This window comes from Patagioenas fasciata, chromosome 33, assembly GCF_037038585.1.
Source record: "Patagioenas fasciata isolate bPatFas1 chromosome 33, bPatFas1.hap1, whole genome shotgun sequence".
NCBI lineage: Eukaryota > Metazoa > Chordata > Aves > Columbiformes > Columbidae > Patagioenas > Patagioenas fasciata.
In genome coordinates, this window is record NC_092552.1 from 2,666,801 (window position 1) to 2,686,159 (window position 19,359).

General features: G+C 48.3%; 1 pseudogene; it reads right to left on the bottom strand.

Annotated features, from left to right (window-relative positions):
• LOC139826018 (dynein axonemal heavy chain 9-like) overlaps positions 1-19,359 on the bottom strand; it is an 87,468-nt pseudogene that overhangs the window by 42,101 nt on the left and 26,008 nt on the right.

Sequence of the window (19,359 nt, forward strand, 5' to 3'; positions counted from 1 at the left end):
TGAGCGTGTTCGCCCCAGGGCCACCTGGCCAGGAAAAACCCACATGGTGAAGGTTAAAACCTTGGTCTCACTGGTGCTGGTCCTGTAGAGGGAGTAAAGGGATTTCAGGACACTTGGGTCAGACCAAACTCCATAAAGGAAGTTATTTTGGTTTACAGTGACCCACAGCTGTTGTTCAACTCAAAACAAGCAAGGTTGTTTCATTCCTGATTAATAAATACATGTAGAAAATTATCCTCTCTCTTTAGGTCAACTGAAAGTGAAAATACCATTCCAAAATGAGTCACTTTTCAACAATTCCCTCTTTCTCTTCATCTGTGAAAAGACTACACAGCAGAACTGACCTTATCCTGGTCTCAAACTTCATCTTTCACTGATGTGCCAAAATCCTCATCAAAGATATTCTCATGGGCTTCCCCAGGTCAGAGCCTCCCAGGGTCAGCAGCCGTGTCCCCTGGGGCGGTGGGATGTGGCACCCGCTCCGTGGGAGCACACGGGGCTGCATCAGGATGCGGGGGACAGCCCAGGAACCAGCAGCACCTGCACATCCCCATTAGCACTGTCCTCACTGACAACTGGGATGCAATTCCCATCATTGCACTCTGAGGACAGCTTAGATCCCAGCCAAGCAACCCATTCTATTCAGCACGGGCTTAAATTCAAGCGCATTAAAGACACACCTCAAGTCAAGTACGAGCTGTGTGCTGTAGAGAACAGCAGCAGATTTAAGTGTGTGCTTTGCACAGCCCTGAACCAGAGTCGTGGTGTTCAGAATTCAATCCCTCATGTTGGGAAATGCCATTTTCCATAAAACCAGGAGTCTGCGGACCAGTGAGTTTCACAGTGGGATTTAAGAGTCAGTGGGTGCCAGTGCAGTGCCCACAGTGCACACCCAGCTCCAAACCCCGACGGACACCCCAGGAATTTGGTGACCTGCCAGGCAGAAGTCCCACATCTCAGCCATTGTCTTACCTTGCAGCATGGCAGAGGTGGTGTAGTAGTTAAACGGGACCTTCTTCACCACATAGGCGTCTGTATCCAGTGAGCAGAGCTTGTCCCCCACCAGCACAGACTTCCCCGTGCCGGCGTTGCCCACCAGCATCACGGGGCGCCGGCGCTCCAGGAGCCTGTCCATGAAGTACCGCACACGGACCGTCTCGGTGGTGGGCACCAGGCAAGCCTGAGAGGGGCAAAACGAGCAGGTGAGTGTCCCCATCTGTGGCACCACCCCACTGCCATGTTCTGAGGAGACATCAAACTGGGAGAGCCAGGAATGAGTGCGGTGACCTGAGTTTCTAGATGGCGCTAGGAAGGGAACAATACACTGCTACCAACCATTCAAGTCAAACTATCTGTACAGACGAAACAATGACAGCGGGATGCTGAGAGCAACATCTGGATCTCCCCGCAAACACACATTTTGCTAAAATGGTAACAACTTTTACAAGTCATCTGCTCACTGTGGCACCTCTAAAAGGAAAGAAAGGCATAGCTGGCAAACGCAATTCACTGCCTGCAGCAACTCTCATTTTTCGTCCAAATCATATAAACAACCCTATTTTCAGCCACGCAGAATGACGAGATGGTGTCTCAGGGACTTTGTCACTACGTTGTCCCACATCCTGCTTCTCTCTGCAGGCCAAACGCACCTCCATCCCGCACCCTGGGCACACCAGCCCTGGCTCATAGGTGTCTCTGAGCCTGCGCCTCATGTACATCACTCAGCTCTGGAAGATGGATGGAGGATGAGTCTTCACAGTCAAAGTACAGTAAAGAAAGATGGGTAATTGAGTTGTACTTCATAAAGAATGTGTCAAGGGTTTTGATTGTGGGGTGACAATACAACCATGGCAGATGTGTTGTTAGCCCCCTCTCCCCCACCTTCAGCCCCTCTCTCTCCCCCATTCCCACTCAGGACAGGTGATTGGGAGGGAAAGAAGGATAGATAGAAGAGAATTGGAAAAATTAAAAATGTTTTACTAATGCTACTAATAAGAATAGAGAAAATAATACAAAATATACAAAACCAATCTTGAAAGCCCCAGCAACTGCAGAGCTGGCACCTGAAGTCCTGGACTGGACTGTGCAGCCAACCGGAGCTGGATTCAGTCTGTCATGAGGCCTCCGTTCGCAGGGACGACCAGCAAGGTCCTCTCCTAATCTCGGCCATAAGCAAAATGGACGAGATCCTCGTGATCTCCCACTTTTATATGAAGTATTCACGTGAATGGGATGTTATACTCTGTTTGTCAGTTTCTTGGTCACCTGTTTCTCATTGCCCCTCTCGCGAGATGCGAATCTGTCCTTATCAATAACCTCACATTCCATTGCTATGTTTACCAAAACATGGATCTGGTTCTCCAGGAAAACGCAGCTGATATGAAGGTTTTACCTGACAGGCAAATTCACTAAAAGAGAAACTTGTTTTTAACAAAACCAGGACGGAATGCCATTCTTATTATGAAGTGCTTGACCTCGAATGAGACTTCAATTGAAATGCCTGCATACAGTCACTAAAATGCACGTGCTCTTCCCAGACAAAACACGTGCAAGGTTCACATACCTGTAAGGGCATTTCTGGATCAAATTCAAACTGAGGAATAAGTTTAGACCAAGGTTCAAACTTCTTCGTTTCTGGATCAATGTAGAAGTCAAAGACTGTGCCCTGAGAGGGAAACTTGATAGTCTTGAATTCTGCCACCCACCACTTGCTGAACTCCACTCTGTAGTCCACAAGCTATAAGACAAAAAGTGGAGAAAATACACTAATCTGGATCAATTAATTAGTAATGGAGAATGTTATCTATCCCAGTCCACCAGAGCGGGATTAGTCCTTAAAATATATTCCACAGCATAAAGTTCTTATCATTTTTCCTGCTATTAAGCCTAATTTTTCATTTTCTTCATTTCTGCTCATCAGTCCTATTTATTCATCTAAATAATTCATCCTCTGTGTTGATCACTCTTGGTATGTCTGAGACTAGATAGATGGATCAATTTGAAAAAGAGAAATACGTGCCTATGACTAAACAGACCACTTGATTGATTCTTGGTGCCTACTTCTTCCAACAGACAAGGACACAACATCCGTCTACATCTGTGCTCATGGTCAGTCACAGCATGCATACCAAAGCCTTTCCTCATCAATCACACCACTCTATTCAGAGTGAGTTGTTGTCTTCTGGCTTCTTTTCAAGCCACAACGTTTCAGACAAGCAGGACTGCAGACACCAGCGTACCAAAGCAGCAGCGAGGGGCTGCCCCTTTGACCCCGCCGTGATTCTGCGCTGCCACATTCCCCTCAAAGCACCCGTTTCCTTGCTTTTCCCCATTGCATCTTTCTACACATGGAGATTTTGGAGCATCTGAATTTTTTCAACTGGGGTGACAGTTTTGCTTTAGATGCTGGGTCAGGACTCACAAAATGTGCTTAGTCCCCTCCTCTGCCCTAGGTCTCCTGTATGACATTGGGCCAGCCATTCTGCCCAAACACCTTCCCATGTGGACAATGGGAACTGGAGAGAGGTGGAGGGGAGGAGGAGAGGAAAATTGCTGTGAGAAAGATGTTTGTGAAATACCGGACGCATCATTCAGCCCGTTTTAACAGCACAGTTTGTTCCTGGGGTGTCTGCGGGTCTCTCCTCCCCATAGCCATACAACGTGGGGTCACCAACACATTGTCCATAGGCTGCTCGGCCTCCATAAGGAAACCTGGGTTTGTTGCTGAACTGAACCAAGTGTCCTCCATAAAGCCTCCTGAGCCACAGTCCCTCAAAAGACCAGTGGATTTGAAAAACACATTAATAGTATCCACGATTTTGCAGACTCATGCTATTCAGAGAGGCAGAATCCCTGTAATTCTCCGTTCTCCTGTTGTTATAACTCCTCAGCAGCGGCAGCAGAGTCGCCCGCAGTGGAGCGGGACGTGCGTGGCTGCTAAAAGCTTTCCCACAAGGGTGCCCTTACCCCGCACAGCCAAACCGCCTGCAAGCGCGCTGTGCCGCGCTGCCCGCCCTCCCTGACCCCGCGGTTAAATGGAGCCACTCCAGCCCCAGCTCTATTGCCAGAACGGTGTGGAATTCAAACCACTTCCTTAATAAAAACCCCATATGGATTACCGCTAATTTCAGAGCCAGGAAATGGCAAATCTATCACCTGTTTTTATACAGGGGCCCCGCTACCCACCAACAAGCACCGAGTAGTGGGAAGCCTCCCAGACTGTTTCTCCTGACATTTCGGCCGCGAAAGGTCAGCGCGAAGGGCACCTTCGGTGGAAAGCAATAAACAGATTTTATATTGGATCATTTTTCATCAGGCTCCCCATTGCTCGGACTGCTGTATCCTCGCACTCTCAGCTCTGACATTTACAGAGCACCGCGGGCAGTAACGCACAGCCAGGCTCCCGGCGGAGCCTCCCGGAGGGTCGCTGTGCCTGCAGCTGCTCCTGCAGCCCACCCAGAGCCACTACCGCAGGCAGGAGCCCGGCCTGATGCACCCGAGACTGACTGTGCGGCATGGGGAACACAGCGGCCAGCTGCCACAGCACCGCACACCAGCATACTTGCGCTTGTACTGCTGAAGCAAAGACAAGTAGTGCTTCCCAGGCTTTATTGTGTTTTGTTTTGTTTCTTTAAGTCATCCTAGACTGGCAACACTAAGGCTGAGTATTTCCCAGCTGGCACATGGGAAATGGAGGCTCCACAAGGACCAAGGAAGCTGGTCTCGCACAGGTCATTCAATGGTCACAAGGTGTGATGGCACCAAGTGAGCACCCAGCTGAGCTTGAGCTGTGTTGTTCAGCACTTCCTGAAGCATCTGATCCTTGGCATGGAGCAAATCTGAAGAGACCAGCAGACACTCTAGGTCTGGCGTTAAGGTACATGAAAACACACAAAGAGACCCCTGGGAGCACTTGAGCAGCCATCAAGAACGGCAGTGCCTCCACCCGAGCTGGGGAGGGGTGTCTGGTGTTACATTCGTGGAGAGACCTCCCGCATAGTCCAGACAACACAGAGTTTGACACAAGCCCAGCGGAGATCAGACGTGGATCTCCAAGCCCTTGACAGCAGTGCAGTGTGGGCAGACCCAGACATCAGGACTACACACTTTAGATCTGAGGATAAGGCGTCCTCTGACTAGGGGATGCAACCACCCAAGAGTAGGTGTGCCCCTGTGGCCACGAAAGTCAATGGCACCTGGGGTGCCTTAGGAAAAGTATGACCAGCAGGCCAAGGGAGGTTGTTCCTCCGGCTCTGCTCTGCCCTGGTGACAAAACACCGGCTGGTTTGTGTTATGTAGCACGTCTACCTGTGCAGTCAGAAGGCTGAAAGACTGCTCCACTGATACATCCATCTGATAAATCAGTCTTAATTTGATCACATTATGCACATCCACAGGCTTCTATAAGTTAACCTTATGTTTCTCCCCAGTGAAATGCATCTGCATAAGCAAACATCCCTCCACCTTTACCACTGACCCCTCAGCTGTTCTCCGGTGGTGTTACACCCTGGATAACGAGGCCTTTCGTAAAAGGAATTGTTGTGTTTCTAGTTTATTATCACCTATATGAGAGCCCCAGGAAAACAGCATTACTGGCATAGCACTATGTTTCAGAAAGTATGAAGAAATCAAAACAACACAAAACCACACAAACAAACTGTGTGAAAGATGCTGAAGAGGCATCTTCCGTCTTACCTGATCTCGAAACGTTGATCCACCAAAGGCCCAGACGGCAGCAAAGACAAAGTAAAGTTCATAAAGCTCCTTGGGACAGTCAGGAGGTGTGTTCTCCTCTGCCAGGAGACATTCAAGGAGGTAGCACAACATCTGAACCATACTCTGTTCAGGAATGGGAATAATCTTCTTAAATCTAAGGGATGGAAATTAGAAAGCAATACGTCCATCACAACCCAGGAAGACTAGAAATGCTCTTTCAGAATACTGGCATTCTGCTTGTCAGCGGTACGTGTCCTATTCCCAGGTACAATAAAGAGAACACCCATTCTCACACTCAGACCCGCTGGCACCGGCACATATACAAGTAATAACAATAATCAGAAGTTTCAAGCATTTTAAAACTTTGATCTTCTTGAAAGAAGCAGAATGGAAGACTTGCTAAAGGCAATGATTTCCTGCGAGCACGATGAGTTCAAAAGCGGTCAAATAGAGGAGTAATAAAATAAACCCTTTCATCTTGCCATTTTACATTCATTTAAGCTACACTTACAGAATTCCAAACTAATATTGTAGCTGCACTGAAGTCCTCCATAAAGTAATTATAGCTATTTGAAAGGTTGGTTCTACGATTTCTGAATTAAGCAAGCTACCAAAACACTCAGCTCAGGGTTGCCCGCAGCTAATCCCGTGGATTTCACGCTCTGAGACAATGTTCAGCAAACAGAATGGGAAACGTCCGATTGACTTTGCTACCAACAGTCAAAACCAACTTGGTCCCACAGAGAGAAGTTCCCTAGCACAATGTTTAAGTCCTGATTCCAGACCCTTCTGACACATCCCCCTTTTGGCTGACATCTCCCATGCTCACTGATTTTTCTTTTGTTTTTAAAGGAAAGTGCAACTATAGGAAGCAAGTAGAGGATGGGAGATGCTCCCTTAAGTTTTCTGGGACTCTACTTTGGCCAGTCCTCACCACAGTATGAGAAAGAGAATGGTTTCACATGATGATAAGCAAGAACCACATGACTTCCCTGTGGACACTGCTTTAAAGCCAAATCAAGCCAAGAAGCACTAGGACCCTTCCAAATACCCAAGTTCTTAATGAAAAATAACTTGTGGAGTGGGCTCAGGTCTAGCCTGACACATCAGGAGGCTGAAAAGCTTTCTCTTTGGGATCTGCCGGAATTATTTTCCAAGAGATAGAGAGTTGATACAGGAAATACAATAAAAATCAAATCAAAATCAGATGAAAACCAGATCTGACCAACACGATACAGGCAGGAGCGTCACTTTGCCCACCTCGCCCTGCTGGTTCTCTGAGCTTAAGCCAATGATGCTCAGGGCTTCCAGGGGCAAGGAGGATCATGTGCAGCACAACCCAGCGCAGCACAGCTGGGCTGGACAGTGGCAGGTGTCCCCATGCCCTCACCACGGGTGACACAATCACTCATCAGATGGTACCTTGTTCTGAGGGTGTCCAGGCAAATGGGCAGGTACTTATCAAACAAAACGGTCAGGTTGGCTCTTTCGGACTGGATCTCTCGCCTGTCGATCCAGCTGCTCACTGGAGGATTCCAGCCCAGATCCGACGGGTTGATGTACAGGATCCCTTTAGGCCCAGGGTAAGAGAGAACATATAGTAAAGACATAGCAGAAACTGTTCCTTTCTTCCAGCAGAGTTTACCAGGTACTTTCACACAACTAAAACCCTATCAAATATGACGGGACGTCCCATTACCTGCCCCCTTTTCCTGCCCCACTGCAGAGTAGAAACATGAACAGTGAAGAAACTTCACCCTTGAAACCACGGCGCTTTTCATGACCTTGCCCTAAATTCAGAACATTGTCTTGTCTGAGCAGTTTCATTGCTCTGGGCCCCATTTCCCCATGTGTAAAACTAGGGGACACCTCCATTCCCTTCTCCCATGCTTCATGCACTTCTTCAGAAGATCAAGAACTCTTTGAGACAGATACTGTCCTTCTCCTCATAAAGTCCATCCAAAAAGGGCTTTGCACAACAGGAGCACTCAGCAACGCTGAAGCCATGATCACCCACCAACAGTCAGAGTGCTCTGGGTAAATCTCCAGGATGATGACAGCTCCACATGTGCATTTGGGGTCAGGATCCTCAGTTTGTCTGTCAGAAACCTGCCCTGTCCACCCACGGCCGCTGTGATCTCAGGTTGGGTACTCGCAACAGGAGTCAAGTTGGCCAACAGAAGACTGGTTAATGGCACTAGATCCTCCTGGGTTCACGGCAAATCCCAGTGCGGAGCTCAGGCCAGGACTCACCCGCTCGGGACACGGTTGCTGGGGTGGCTGTGCGCAGGTGGCTGATCTCAAACACCAACCGCATCGTTGGGTTCAGAGGGATTCTCTCATTGCTCGCCAGGGTCAGCACCTGCATTGGGCAGACAGACAGACAGAATGACATCTTCCCCAGGAACAGGAATGAAAAGCATTCAGCACTTTGCACTAAAAAGCTTGGTTGCTGCCAGCACAGTTCCTTGAGGGAATGCAGCTGATTTCCAGCAGGTAGTAGAACTGTCTTCCATGACTCAAAGGAACAGCACTCCCTTCGAGCGGCGGAAAAAGGTGTGGAATTATGACCCCACCCTATTTTTGAAGGGCCTGGAGTTACAATCAGGACATCTGTGATTATCCATGAGCCCAGTTCCAGGAAGGGAAATTACAATGAAACCATGATTTGAGCTATTTCCCCTCATGCACCATTTTCTATATGTGATATTGTTTGGTGTATCTGAAGAAACACAACCGCATTATTCTAGGAGGTGTTATTTCAGCATCTGCATTTTTAGGCTGAACCATGCCATGCAGTCAAAGAATATCTCCTTCTTTAACTTATATTCATTACCTTATTATCATCCATCACAGTATTAAGAGACTCAATCCACATTGGATCAATATCTCCATCTAGTACCATCCACTTGGGACCGTCATGCGTGATGTTGGCCAGCTCTCGCATGATTGATGAAAACAGGCCTGGGAGGGTGACAGGAAGATGGTGATGAACACTGAACTTGACACCTGCTCTAACGGTTTTCTCCAGCAACACAGTAAAAATTACTCTAATTAATGCTTTCCTCTCAAACATGCAAAACTCTATGTGCCTATACGTAAATATTACTATATCACAATACGGTTCTAGTTTGCTTTAAAGTGAAAAAAGGGTTATCAGTTATCACTACTGAAAATGATTGCAGACCTACGCACGAGCTTCATTCCCACCGAGAATCATAAGGGATAAGAAAAATGTAGAGTAGCTACTCAAAGGCAAAAGGCGGCATGAGTTATACAATGCAGAGAAAACCACCTGAATATGCCTAGGAAATCCTTATAAATATTTTTTTGTGGCTCAAAGTATATCAGGGCAATCAAGATGCATTAAACGCTGGGTCATGGCTTTAGTGAGACTGAGGGGAGAACAAGCACAGAATGACATTGAATGACAGAACAAAATGTTGGTAAAATCAAGGAGAGAGAGGATACAGAGTCTCAAGGGGAGTAAATAATGAATGTTAAGAAGACCACAAAGGCTGGGAATAGAGCAGCAGCACTGCAGAGCAAATGAAAACTCCACAAAACTATTGCTCTCCTCTACATGTGAAAATACCTCGGGAGATGCTGGTCTTCATGAAAAAACATCAGGCAAACATTAAAAAAAAGCCTCTCTTCCAGTGAATTGTGACAAGAACTCTTTTTTTTTTCTTTTTTTCTCCAGGACAAGCTATTTCTTTGTGATCCAGATCAGGAACAGCTGGTGGCACCATCTGACTGAAGACAAAGCTTGTGCTCAGCAAATGCAGAACGGCTCACCTGGAACAGGTGTGTGATCCCGAGACTGGGTCAACAAAAATAACGCTTCAGCGCCTCTGCCTCCAGCCAGTTCCTTACGTGTTGGACACACGCCTTGGGAACCACTCCGACATTATTAGCATCAGAAACAGTTGCTGTCTCAGGGCATCAGGGCTTCCCTCGGATACACCGCGGCAGCGGGGAGAGGAAAGCGCCTCTGTCCCGACCTTGTGCATCCACAGCACACGGCTCTCTTGGGGTTTAAAAGAAGAGTTTTGTTCTGCAAAGAACACTTTTGGGATTCCCATATGGGACCTTTTACCACCTAACATGTAGGACCTTTTCAACTTCTGATAATGTGACAGGATAAAACTGGGGAGCGGAAAAGCAGGGGCTGATCTGTAAGGGAACAGGTCACCTCTTGCTAGGCTGTGGTGAAGATTGCCTTGCTGGTCTTTGACAACATGAAACAACATTTTCAGGAATGGTTACTGCAGAAAATATCTGCCTTGAAAGCTCAGGGAGGAGTGCCACTATTTCATTTAAACCATCGCAGGCCAGAAACCACTGGACAGTCACCTGTAAAATGTCCCTCCTGCTGTTCGGTGTCACCGCTGCCCTCGATCTGCAGCCACTGCTGCAGCCAGTCTGCACAGTTCAGGCTGTACCCTGCACGTCCCTCTGCCACTTTGATTTAGGCTCCCTAATTACAATTAGAAAGAAATTAACCTGGCATTGGAGCAAAGCAGGGGGTCGGGAAGGGTCCATGGCGGGGCCAGGGGAGGTGGGTGGCAGCTCATCTGCTGCTGTGGATGATTCATGGTAATGTCTTCCCTCACCTCCCCACACCTCCCAAACCCGCCGCACACGTAAATCGAAGCTGCCTTTATGTATCAGTCACAACCCAACATTTCCACTCCAGATTTTCTGTAATCTTCCAGCAAGTTTGAAATGTTCCTCAGGAGTAAGCAGGATCAACAGCTTGGCAAACGCTGGTGCGCTACAGAGATCGGGCAGCCATACTGAGTGGAAAAACTGACGTTAAGGCTGCTGTGCGTGCTATCAGCAATGAAAACCTGGGGATGGGACATTTTTTGGGGTCCCAGTGCACACCACAGTGCAGGAGGGACATCTCTTCCATCACTGGTCCAGCCAACTCCCAAAAACTGCCTGCCCCACTTAGGAACTGGTAAGTGTTGGTATTAATGGGCATTAAAATTATTCTTAGGGCAATAGGATCAAGTAGGCTTATGCTATATTTCCCATTTGAAGATCAAAGAGCTAAAACATCCTGTGTATCCTTTCAACAACAAACTGTCATGTGGCTGTAGGCAGCAGACAAGCACCTGGGCTCTCAGACCTGCACATGAAGAACCAGTCACCCTGCTGCTGCTCGGGAAATTCATTAAAAATACCCGTCTTTATCTACATATTTCAGACATGAAATGACATTTACCGTCTTTCCATTCTCTTGTTGCTGGGTTAATGATGCCAAAGAGCTCATCATTGGTGACTGCCTTGGGGTTGAGGTCTGTCCAGACAGGACGTCGCTTCATTATCTGGTAAGTCCTGTTCAGGGATCTCATCACCTGAGACTTGCCCGTGCCCGCGTTACCCACCACGAAGACAGAGTGCCGGACCGTCAGCAACTCCTCCAGCTGCACCACCTGAGAAAAACACTCCCAAATTTTAGACAAAGATGCCAAACTGAAGTTCAGGTCTATAAAATAGGTCCCACTGGGCCACCTCTTTAGAAAGACGTGACCCTGAGACACAAGCAGATTTGACAATTGAGTTTGGTCCAGCCACTCTAATCACAATGGGTGAAATCCTCAGCCTGCAGATAAACTTTCAGCGCTGTTTATACTTGACAACCACCACCTGATGAGGCCCTGCTCTCCAGGGGCTACACTTTCATGAGCCTACAAAAGTTGGCCCCTTTGGAAGCCCAGAGACTGATCCAGTGCTGACTTCAGGAGCAGGTGCAACTGCCTCAGACCCAGCACAGCTGACTGCCCTCCAGCGAGATCTGCCTGCAAGGACAATGCTGTGCAGAGCTCTCTTTGTAGAAGCAAAGCTGTTTGAGAAAACCCAAATGATTTGATGGCGATGTGGGTGTAGCAGAAGATCTCTTGGTCTTACTTTGAGCACAAAGTTGTCCTCAGCCTGCAGCCGGAGGTCCGGCACAGCCTGCCTCACAAACGACTCAAAATTCAGGTCACGCTTCCGAGGCACATCCAGTGCAGGGAATAGATCCCCAATCAGCCCCATAAACACCGGCACATCATCCGTCACAATCTTGGGGATGTTGAAGTCACGAAGAGAGCGCATCAGAACCTGGTCTTCGGGTCGCTCTGGGTCATCTCGCTTGAGGGAGCCAGCAACAACTAGCACTGACTTAATGGCACGCAAGCCCCAGTCGTAGTGATCCTACACCAGAGGAAGAAAAAAAAAGAGGCATGAGTTTATGCTTAGACAGTACCATGTAGGGTGAAGAACCACCATTCCCAAACTGCCAGACTAGTAAGCAATGAAAATACATCTAAATCTGTTATTTGCATTGTGGCCAGAGACCTTCTCCAGCCTGAGTGACCTGGTTTCCATCTCAGTAGGTGAGATTCCCGTCAGGGACAGTATTAAAGAGTCAAATAATTCAGCTGTTCAGACCATCACATGGGCTCACAGTTGGCAGTAAGACAGCAGCAGGATTTGCACTCCAGAGACCAAAGCAATTTGTTTCACCTAAATCATAAAGCACCTATAGCAAGGCCAGCCAGCCCCCTGCATCTGCAGGAGCCACCAAGGTGAAAGGCTTGTTAGTCCATTATGAGGCCCCAAAGACCCAAGTTTCTCCACCCTGCCCATCACAAGATGACAAGCCTGTTTGGTCTCAGAGGAGGTCCAGGAATAAGGGGTCAGTAAAGACATTGCTGAAAAAGTACCACAAAACGGCATGAGAAGAACTCTCAAGCCAACAAACAACTGTTCCTATTTCTGTCCTGTTAACACCCTCCAGAGCACAGCTCGACAGCTGACTGCTCTGTGGGGGAGGCCATGGCTTCCACCAGGCCCCTCAAGGCACAGCACCAAGTTTCTGCGACAGAGCATATCCCACCCAGCCTCATGCTGGCACAGCCAAGATCAGGTTTGTATCATCAGGAATCCTGATTCAGGTCTCCTCTGGACCCAGCTTCGATCTACACAAATAATGACAAGGAAAAATCTGATTTGCTTTGCACTGACAGTAACTCTAACAAGACCTGGAACCAGCCTAAGGCTGAACTCAGAGAGGGACACCATAAACCCTTTGCAGGCAGGAGAATCAATAGGAAGAGACTGGAAAGCAAAAGGTCACTGAATACTACCCCAAACACGGTGTCATTTAAACTCACTGAAAGGTCTCCCATTAATGCAGCTGGTCAAATGCTTTTGTCCCTGCAGATGCTCCAGTAAAGCAGTCTGAAAATTTTATTGCTCCGATGATCACCAACCCTCTCCTCCCCCAGCAGCCAGTGCAAATGCAGTCATTAAATAAAAGCTGTGAAACGTTAGCCATGGAGCTGAGCAGCACAGTGCCATGTTTCTGCTGATTTTGGAGATTCATCATACCACTCAGCCACAGAACCAGGCTCACCTGCTTGGACAGGAGCTCTTTGCAGAGTTGGTAGAGAGTAATGAACTTCCTGGCTAACACCCGGGCCTCGATGAATCCCTCAGCCACCAACATAATTTCACAGATCAGCTCAAAGTCTGGCACAACCATCGCACACGGCCTAAAATGACAGGTGAGGAGGCATTGCAGAACAAGTATTTCTTGACTACAGGTCTTACAGGCAGCGCATTTGCAGCTTCATCTTCTAGGCCTTCTTTTACGAGCCAGGTCACCCTCTGCCTTCCCCACGACAAGGGACAGAGCTCCTTTGCCCTGCCTGTGCGTGCCCAGACCCAGGCCTGTTGTGCAAGGCTTAAACTACCTGCGAATGCCCTATGCAAGTGAATTCCCCAAGGACATGAGGTCGAGCCTGGATGTTCCAAAAGACAGTTTCTGCCAGGTCACAAACCCTGACCTGGACTCACCTGAAGAGAGCTTTTAAATTCTCAGGTAGCTCTGTTCGCCCTGCGTAACCAGGGTTCATGGTGATGAAAATGCCTACTGATGGTACTAAGTTGATGTCTTCTCCAAGAAAATGGAAGGATTTCTTCTTCTCCCGTATTGCATCCTGCACGCTCTTCACCTAGAAATCAAGACAGTACTATAGTATCAGCATTCACTTATGAAAAACACATCAGACAACGGTGCTTCCTTCGTTACTCTTGGCCTCGTGACAAATGGGGCTAATCACTGTTTTATTTTTTACCGGCAGCATAAAGCTTTATACACTGTTTGGAGTACATCAGCATGGCAATATCAATTTCCCATCTCAGTCAAACTCTGGCAAAGCAGAAAAAAGAGCTGAAGAGAGTGGAAAGTCAAAATGCAAAGGAGTTGCAAGACTTCACACCTTTGCTCCATGAGACAATGATGAACGTGGGTCAGGAAGAGCAACTCAGGAGCGGGAAATGTCCCCAGCACTGCCTGCATTCACCTTGGCTTTTGACATCACCTGTGGGACACTGCTCAGCACATCTCACAGCAAAAACACCACCAGAGGCTCCACCATCTCTGAACCAGCCAGCCCAGCAGAGGTCTGATGTGTGAGAGAGACACAGGGCAGTACAGGTATCCACAACACAGCCAACACCCAAACGCACTCCCCAAAGTCTATCACAATATGGGCCCATTATTCCCTTTACCCATCTCACCTCTCCCCACACAGCGTTGCTCTTCAGGACATCCCAAAACCCTCCTGTGCCTGCTCCGTTCCCTGACCAGGCCCAGAGAAGGGGTAGCACCTCCCAATAAGCTTGGCCTCAGCTCAGTTGTAAACTGACCACTTGATACCACTTTTAAAGATTTTGGGACATCAGATGTTTGATTTAAAACCAAAACCAGAAGGCAGAAGCTGTAAAACCTCTCCTAACACCTTCACTCACTAATATTATATTGTTTTTTATATTTGCCTGATTGCAGCTTTGTTCTGCTCATTCCTCTCCTTCCGAAGAGTTCACCTCTCTGCAAACAGCACCTCAGCGAGGGGCAAATCTCTCTCTATTCACCGCTCTAACCTCACTACTGTTTGCCATCTCAAAGTAAAGCAATTAATCGAATTTTTCCCTGTAAGGAACCATATCGACATCAGCTGCATGAGTAAGACAGCCAATTAAACATCGCCATGGTAACACTCCTAATAGCAGCCAGGAGACACCATGATGGAATGACGGCCGTGCCGCTTTCTTCAGCTGCCACGCTCCAGCCAGGAGCGAGGGAACCATCAGCAGTTGAGTCATTCCTGGGCTTCTTTTGTTCAGCTTCCCTTTTTATTTCAAGATCCTCAAAGACTTTTTTTCAATGACAACTTTAAACTAGGACCTGACGGAAGAGAAATTGAGAGGGAATGATACATAAACTCTTGTACCTGCCTGGGGCTTCTCTGGGATGCCACATAAGGTACCAATTATGAGTGAAACAGATGAGAAGAATGAGGAGTTCATGGAGGGGTTCAGAACAATGTCTTTGACCGAAACATTTACAGAAGCGTAGAAACTTCTGAGCTTTATATCTTTCTATAACACTGAGCCCAAAAGGGAGTCCAGGAACAATTCAGCACCTCAATCAGATATTAGGATCCTAAAACACGCACTCAGCTGACAGTTGGATCCTGAAGAACTTGGGCACTTTGGCACCTCAGTTTTCTGCACTGAAGCCCCCCAAGGCTTCCCCTGTATAAAATAATGCCAGGTTTCCTCATGGGCTGGTAAGAGGAGGGGAAGGAGGACGCGAAGTGACAGATTATATATATAAGCACGAGAGCACAGGACTTTCTGGCACGATGGGGAGGCCAGTCTCCCTTCCAGCCCTTCTCCAGGGATGCTGCTGCGCTTCACACGAGACTCACCAACACAATGCACTGAGCAGCTAAACTACAGAGGAGATGAGAAACCATTCGCCAGGGGAAACACCCATGCCCAGCTGGGCACCGCTCCAATAGCTCTGTCCCAGGTTTAATCCCACGGTGTCAGGGTACCCTGGGCAAGCGCGTCAGCAAGGGCCGCAGATCTGCCCCAGATTCCAGCTCCCGAGTGTCACCAGCTGACACTGGCTTTTGGGAGCACCACGGGGCTGCACACATTCCTCCAAGGAATGGTGCCAGTTGGCCAGGAATACCTTCCAAAGCCACTTGGCAGAGCTGTCGTTACAGACACCAGAACTAAATCCACAGCCATATCGTTTTGGAGACAGGTTAAGAAAATTAATCCTGAATGTATTCCCATTTCCTGAGTATGACACACAACCTGTGCCTGACCAGGGGTGATAAGGAACCCCCAGAAGTCCAGCGGATCTGCCCCAAACACCCCTCTTCCCCTCTGTGAAAATTATTCCCTACATTGCAGACTGAGCAGCCGCAAGTCAAGGCAGCTTCTCTGTCTTGAAACGATGTGCTGCAATTATCTCACAGCAGATTAATGACACGAGTGCTTTCCTGAGGAGGAACAGGTACAGAGCCATGGTGCGTAGTGGTCTGGGAAAAGATGCTACAAAGAATTGTCTTGGCACAAATGCTGTAACTGGGGCAAGAAAAGTGACAAATATCTTTGCAGCACGTAACTGCGACATCTTGGCAGTGCTGTGATATTCATGTGATTAATCTTGAGATCTAATCCCACACCTGCCTATACACAGAACTGAAACCGGCAATATGCAATTGCCATTTTTACCCTTGCTCCAAAGACTGCAGAATGGCTCTGCTCTGTTTGTATTTATTTATGAGTGTTTCTCCACTCACCTGTACAGCAACCACAGAAAGGACCTCAACTGAGATCCTGTTAAATTCATCAAAACAGCCCCAGGCTCCCGTCTGGGAAAGGCCTTTGTAAATATTCCCACAAGACTGGAAAAACAAAACAAAAACAAAGATTACAGGAGTGAAATCATAAATGGAATCAACTCCAGCAAAAAATTGATTTTATTTCCCAGCCTGTTTATTTATAGCAATTTACAGTCTATTGTGGGTATTTAGAAAAGTGCATGGAAACAGCAGGCACAACTCAATTATAATATTTATAGCTCTGCGCAGCTTGCCACTTTATCTGCTAATTGCACTTTCTCGATATATCTGTGCACCAGTTTCATTTAAAGGTCACTTGTGCTGAATTACTGATGGTCCCGTTTCCTGGGAGAGCCCATAAGCTAAATGAAATATGATCCGAGGCTACCAAAATCACTGTACCGTGCCAGACTGGCAGAGAGCAAGACTCAGCCTAATGATTCAGTGCTCTGTAGCGGCTGAAGGTTCACTATGTTTTGGGTTTATTCTGGGAGAGGATCCTGAGAAAACCAGGACAGGTCCCTCCCCGTGCCAGGGGCTGCCAGGTCGCGAGCACGCCGAGAAGAAACGACCAGGGTCCAACTATCAGCACAGCCTTGGTCTCAACTGAACAGACCAACATTTTTGAAGAATTACACATGAAATCTAACTCCAGAAAGGAAGGGAAATGCATAATGAGGCACAGAAGATAGTTCGGGTCTCTGCCTCCTGAAGAACCTTGTGCAAATCTTAGAGAAGGAACGGGAGGAGAAGGAAAAGGCATTCAGCTTAAAGGAGTGTAGCAGGGATTTGGAGAGAGGTGATCACAGAATCCCAGCCTGGTTGGGCTGAAGGGACCTCTGCAGATCCCCCAGTCCAAGCCCTGCTCACGCAGGGTCACAGAGCAGATCACACAGGTGGGTCCAGGCGGGTTTCAATGTCTCAGAGAAGGAGACTCCACACCCGCCCTGGGCAGCCTGGGCCAGGCTCTGGCACCTCCCAGCAAACAAGTTTCTGCTCATGTTCAGATGGAGCCTCCTGTGTTTCAGTCTGTGCCCGTTGTCCCTCACCCTGGCGTTGGGCACCACTGAACAGAGTCTGGTCCATCCTCTGACACCCACCCTGAGATATTGATCCCATTGATCAGATCCCTCTCAGCTTCTCTTCTCCAGCTCAACAGCTCCAGCTCTCTCAGTCTCTCCTCACAAGAAAGAAGCTCCAGACCCCTCAGCATCTTTGTAGCCCACTGCTGGACTCTGTGCAGTTATTCCTTCTTAAACTGGGGAGCCCAGAACTGGACACAACTCCAGATGTGGCATCACCAGGGCAGAGCAGAGCGGAAGGAACAACCTCCCTTGACCTGCTGGTCATACCTCTCCTAATGCACCCCAGGTACCATTGGATTACTCTCATCCTTCAGGTTTGCTCGGGCCCTGAGCATCCCCAGCCCCATGTGACCGCACTGCAGCCGAGGTGGGAGCCATACCTTGTAGTCCATCTGCTCGGAGCAGTTAAACACGTACACCATGATGCCCAGGGCTCGCCCCAAATCTTTCGTAGTCTCCGTCCTGCCAGTGCCCGCAGGGCCTGCAGGTGCTCCGCTCATGGTCAGGTGCAGTGACTGGGTCAGGGTGATGTAACATCTTTCACAGTGAATGATGAATGAAAAAAGGAAATATGTCCAATAGGTCAACTGTGGGCTGCAGGGCAATAGCACTAGAGCATTGCACTCAGCAGAGCCTCTCCTCTGAAAAGCTGTACGTGAGCAGGGGTCATGTCTGAGCTGAAAGCCTTCTTGGCATTAATTACCACCTCTGCTCAGCTCTGTTTTCTCCAAGAGATACTCATCTTCCACCAAGGTCTGCCCAAACCTCTTCATGTCCAGCTTGTGTTCTCTCTGGATCCTCATACAACTCATGGATATTGGGCACATCTCAGGCAGTATGAGAAAAGGACAGCTTTTCTGGAAGACCTGTCACTGACAGAAACCTGCTCAGGTGGCCTATGAGTGAACCCAACTCAAAGCTGCAGCAAGTCCCAAAGTTTCTCCATCATGTTGATGATGGACACTGGGGTGGTGTCCACATGTGAGTATCTATACTACCTGTATAAGCCACAGAGGTGTAGTCAATATAGCCAACAAAACCTGATGATACCTGGGGGCTTGACGCAGCTGACTAACACAGGTGACTAGAGCCACCTGAGATGCTCTTGGTTGCTGAAATGTCACATAGGGTGGAGAGATATGACAAGGGGTCCATAGGAGACTTTTACACTTCTGGATTGGCAGCTGGAAGCCAGGTGGGACAACACAGAGTATCTCAAGTAACCCTAGGTGTCCCCACTGAGGCAACCAGGTAGATGTCTGCTTCAAGATGGGATGAAAGCTCTCTAGACTCACCAGCTTTATGGACTGTGGACATCTTGTGCACAGGAAGACACCCACAAGTGTTTTAATGTGTGAGCTGAATCCCACCCAGGGATCTGATGTACAAATTCCCCAGAGGGTACCACCAAAAACCAGATAAGAGTTAGAGCTCGACCACTGGAGTGCTGGGACATGGAGACAGAACAAGAGGGATACAGGTGTCTGAACTAAATCCATCTTTGGTTGGCATCTCTCTCTCTACCTGTGTGGCAAAGCCCAGCTATGACATTGTGTCCCAGGGACTTACCTGTCGGTCAGCGGAGTGATCACAAGCCGAGGGGTATTGCCAAGGTATTCATAGCAGTACAGGAACTGGGCGTCACAGATGTTGGCAAAGCAGTGCCGTTCCTCATCTGACCATCTGTGCCGGAGCTGTGACAGCCAAATGAAGGCCTGGGCATTGTCCACCTGCAACACACCCACAAACACCATCACAGGAAGGCCGGGGATGCCAGACACATGCAGCTCGGGGGCCAAAATATAAAATTTTCTATAAAATTTGCTATAAAATTTTCATGGGGGATGACTGGTCCT